Below are 5,739 nucleotides of genomic sequence, written 5' to 3' on the forward strand. Positions count from 1 at the left end.
GGTGATGATTTTTTAAGTTAGCTTACCAATTATTTTTGTTGGTAGTTAATTTATAATATATTGTTATATATATATATATATATATATATATATATAAATTAGATGTACACTAAGGCTATATATATGTGTGTGTGCCAAGACACACCTACACACACACACTCACACACACACAAATATATATATATACAAGTTCAAATGCACAGCCAACGGAACTGAATCGCAACGTTGTGTCATCCAGTAGGTTATTTAAAGTTCCTTAAATATTATACTTTTCTGTTAAAGATACATACGCCAATGACAGTTGTTAACATGCGGTGTGGCAGTCTGTCGAGACGATGTAAAAATTTGGTTGGGAAAATCTGTTTGAATTCTCTTGCAATTCTCAAGTATATTGAGGCAGTGATTAGTGTGTTATATTTCTCAACATGTCTGAAGGAATGTGTATGCCGAGTACACTTAGCCTTCAGCGTGTTGACAGTCGGACGAATAAAACAACTGTGATGTTCTTTCTGAGAAGTTTAAATGTATACATTAAATAATATCTTGTAGCTTGATACAATTGACTTCTCCGTGTGACCATCATAATCGTGAAACTACTAGCTAGGATGAAGGAATAATCTCAGCTTTTAATTAAAAAAAATATGTGTACAAATAGGTGTTTATATTGAGTACTTCTATGTTTTAGTTATATATTCAAGCGCAAACAAAAACATGCATATACTTATATATGAATGTGTGTGTGTGTGACTGCGAGCATATGTGTCTATGATTGTGTGTGAGTACGTGTGTACGTGTGTACATACGAACTATACACACTCACCCTTACTTTCTTTTCGCCTCTTACACGCATATATGTATGTGTGCGTATGTATGTATGTACGTATGTATGTATGTATATATATAGATATATGTGTGTGTATGTATATGTATACGTATGTATGTATGTTTGTGTGTATGTATGTGTGTGCATATTCATATACATATATGTATGTGTGTATACACACACACACACACACATATTATTGCACTTATGAAACATAATACTATGAGCACATACATGTCACTAAAAGCAAATAAAAGTGAAACCGAATAAATTGTTTGCGGATATGACATTGGAAACTGTAAACTACAGGATGCATGAGCTGATAGCAGACTATAGAATGAAAGTCCAAGAAACTGCACTGCAAATCTGTCATCACGTGAGAGTCGGCTGTAAGAGTTTAATGAAGTGCTTGATAAAAAATTAAATGCTTTACGCGACTGACGTCATCAGCATAATACATCTGTTAGTGCAGACGTCAGACTCGGACAATATCGCAGTCGATATTGCAGACAACATTGCTCTGCATTGACTTTTGATACAGACGTTATTGTAGTAGTTGTTTTCATCCTCACGTCAGCCCAGATTGAACAGAGTAACTTATGACAAAAGGCGTCCCAAACCTGACCATCCTGTTTCTTTTTTTAATTTAGACCTAGTCAATGTAGAATTACGTTATTCAATGCATTCTCTCATTTGTTTGTTTTTGACGGGAGAATGTGATTTGAGAATAATTTGGCTGTCTTTCTTGTAGTTTGAATGGTTACGTGAAGGCTTCGCCGTTGTTTCATACATCAAAAAGGAGATACTTGAGATGAAAGTTATAAGAATGAACCGGGAAAACATAGATGTTCTAGAAGGTATTGTACTACATAGAATCTGCCTATGTCATAGTGTCGTATTGAAGTTTATGTATAAGTCACTTAATTCCTCAATCGCACAATTTACTATACATAGGCATTAAGCGATAGGAGCAAATGATCAATTCAAGCGATGATAAAGCTAAATTCGTTAGTTTACAGTTCTGGGTTAAAATCCTACCTTCAGATCTGAGGTATTTTTATAGTCCAGTATCGCAATTCATAATAAACACCATCAATCATCATGGACCACCTTACCACTGGATCTATAATCTATTTCGGATAGTAAACTACTTGTTATGGCTAGAATTAGTTGTTCATATTGATTCTTTGCGAGACACAGTAGGGTGTTTCTTTTGGTTTGGTTTTAGCAACAGTCAAGACACATTCCTTTCTGGCAGGAGTGGTGGTTGTTTTGTTAAACGACGGGGTAAGAGGTATAAGTATATCTCCTATATCGTGTGCTCCTTTCTTTGAAAATAATTTGGTCATAATGAAAGACTAAACCAAAATAATACTAAGCGGATTTTGTTCTATCTTGAGAAGGTCATTTTGCTAATGATAAACACTTTCACTGGTTCTATTTCACTTCTTTATTTGTCAATTTTTTAAATCATGTAACCAATTAACTAATCGATTGTTTGGTGAAACGTTCGATTAATCAATCAAACAGTTAAGTTTTTCAAACTCCTTTCGCCGTTATCCATAACTTCAATACTGACATGACCCATTTGACAAATATAAAGTGAAACTGAACCTGTGCGTGTGTTTCTTATTTACATGCTGACCCTCTCGAGATACAACAAAATATGTCTCAACACACAAGTTGACATCGAGAATCTTACAAACCGGGTACGATACGAAATTCAAAGCAGAATTTTAGAGAAGACACAGAGACCATCCCATGCTCAAAACATAAAATCGAATACTTCTGCGGGTATTTTATCACTTTCGGAAAACATATGTCATAATTTTGGATTGATAAGTCAGAAAAATAGAGACAATTAGCGAAAAGAGCTATCAGCATAAAACGAGTCTGAGCTAAGTTGGTGAGCTGGTAGAATCGTTAGAGCGTTGGACAAAATGCTAGGGTTACTTCTTCCAGCTCTGTACGTTCCGAGTTCAAAATTCACTTCCCAAGCTATTTCTTTTTTCGTGTTCTTTTTTCTTACTTAACACAATTATCAACTTAGATTATACCGACTTCTGAACATTCTTCAGCAATGGTTTCACGGCATTTTTTACAAACTACCCTAAGCTGTTTTTCTCTGCTTCTACACAATCCTGGCAACTAATCAAACTTCTACCACCCTTTCTTCTGGACAGTACAGCCTAACAATATCACACTTGGGATGAAATGCTCCTTGCACTATTATTATTATTGCCTTTCATCTTTTGGAATCAATAAATTTAGTGCTAGTTGAACACTGGAGTCAAAGAAATCGACTAGCACCTCCCCACAAACTTCAGGCTTTGTGCTTATAATAGGAAGGATTATTATTATTATTATTAGACCAAGAAAGGGCGCTTGACACCTGAAGTGTCAGCTAGCGCTCACAGCTCTCCGCTAGTCGGGCAACGCAGGCAGTAGAAGTTCCACTATGGAGTTCTACAGAAGATTAGTGGCAGGGAAGAGCGATACCGTCCTCGGGGAAACTCTGGACATCGGAAAGGATCAATTAACTAGTCTTTTCCGGAGGACTTATGGGCCGGGGCCTATGGATAGCTTCCAGAAATCCCTGGCCTTGCAGTGCTACTGGGAGCTCTGCCGGTTCGAGACAAGCTCTATAAACACGGAAGTGCTGTGAGACAGACCTGTCTGATGTGTGTGCAGGGTCACAAAACACCATCAGGTCCTGCTGCTTTCCAATTGCATGTCTTTTTTCTCATATTCCTGATACTGTCTTTTGTGAAGTGGATAGCCTTTTGCTGGAGATAAGAAGTTGTTTGCTTCAGGCTGCAGAGCCATTCAGCTGTAGTATTATGTTGTTCTTGCTTACTCCATATCTTACCCAGCAAAAGTCGACTTTTATCAGCACCAGGGACTAATTTTCACGATTTTTATCATTAATCTCTTGACAAAAATTTTTTTGGTTTGTTAATTTGTTTTGTTGGTATTGCTTAATCCGTTCAAACCTAGTTAGCTTTGCTTTTTTTGCAAGAATGCATTGCTTCAGTTCTTCAATTACAACATTCAGGCCTTTTGTTTCGACACCATACTTCTTCCTAACTTTTTCGAATTTGCACTCATTCTTAAGTTCTCCATTTCTTTTCCTGACAAGTATTGACACTACACTGTTCAAGGAGTTTACATCTTCCGAAATACTCCATTTCCACCAAGGTTGTTTATTTCCCCTTCTATCTATCGCTGTTCTGTTCTCAGTAGTACTCAATCCGTCAATTCTCAATTCTACTAGCAGCCTTGATAAGATTATTTATTTGTGTAATGTACTTTGTTTCAATGTGTCTCAATACATTATTGACTTAATTCATTCGTCTCTTGATTTAGTCTCCATTTTTTAACATTCTCAAACTCGCACATAAATCCTGTCCCTTCAATATGTAATAGATCCAAAATCCTGTCTATTATTAATCGATCTTCATTGTTTGAGTAGTTACTGGTCTCAATTCTTTCACAGTTCACAGTAGTATATTCTTGCGAACAATTGTCCATCTCTTCCACTATACCACTTTCGTTTCTTGCATTCTTAGCATTACCCGATATCCTTCTTTTAATAGCTTCTAGCTCCAATTCTGTTAACCATCCATTCTTTCGTATTGCTCTTACTTGGTCACATAACCTCTGTTCAGTAATTTCACATAGATCCATTGCTTTCCATGCACCGTGCATTCGTTTCCTGTATCCTCTGACAGGAGCGCCATTCGCATCCACTGGGGTGCTCCGGTAGTAACACTCCATGATCATCATGTTTACTTGTTTATTCTATTTATGTCTTGTAGCATGGCAATCAGCGGCTGGATTACGACCGGGCCCACCCTGCTGCATAGTGCAACACCAGCCGGGTGCGGTACCTTCACCACTGATTCTAGTCCCGTTCACACAAAATTATCGTCAATTGTTTTGGTTGGCATTTTCACTCAGAAACGCGGTGTGTTTTTAGGTTACTACCAACCGGTATTTTTATCGAGGCACCATCTCCATCAAGGTAGTCCACCAAGACGACAGAGGCTTTGCTCCCCTGGTTTTGAACTCAGAGTGGTCCTTCTCCTAGGCTTCTTGCCATCCAAGGTTAACGAGTACAGCCTATCCGGAGCACTGGTTATTTGAAGGCGCCAGATGCTCACCTTTTTTCCACTCTTCTCCTATTGGTTTGGTGGTGGAGTCGGGTTTGACTATCCGGGGATCAGTGATGGATGCTGAAATCCCCTCACCACCTCAGCATTGACCGAAGAGAAGAAAGTATAAGAGAGAAAACAAAGAGAGGGAGAGGGGGAGAGAGAGAAGGGGAGAGAGAGAGGGAGAACATGAATGAAAGGAAAAAGAAAATAAGATCAACAAGGGAGGGGATAAAGACATTTAACAGAGTTCGGTATATTCCATTCAGATCGACGGCGAGAATAGAACTGCTTAGGAGTGGTTGCAAAAAAACGGAAGTGAGGTAGATATTGGACATAAGAGATTATTATTATTATTATCACTACATCTTTTCTGTTTTCTTTCATATTTCTCTAGCGTGTCAAAGTTGAGAAGACGGCGTTGATTAAACACGACCCGGCCAGCTGGAACATGCTATTGCATTCACAGAAGACAGCCGTTACCAAAATCTAAGCAACCGATATGATAGACTCGTACAACACTCAATCCACCCCACACCATCCACCCGGAAGCCGTCACCCTGACAAGTTATTTATTTATATATTCCAAAGACAGACTGAGGAGCCATTATTTCCTGATTGCATCTATGTTTATTGTCTATTTATTTATTTGACCATTTCACTACAGCAGCAGCAGGAGCAACAGCGTCATCGTCAACGTTGTAACCATCACTGCCATCATAGCCATTCCACACCACCACCACCACCACCACCACCACCACC

The sequence above is a fragment of the Octopus bimaculoides genome, chromosome 13 (genome assembly GCF_001194135.2).
Source record: "Octopus bimaculoides isolate UCB-OBI-ISO-001 chromosome 13, ASM119413v2, whole genome shotgun sequence".
NCBI lineage: Eukaryota > Metazoa > Mollusca > Cephalopoda > Octopoda > Octopodidae > Octopus > Octopus bimaculoides.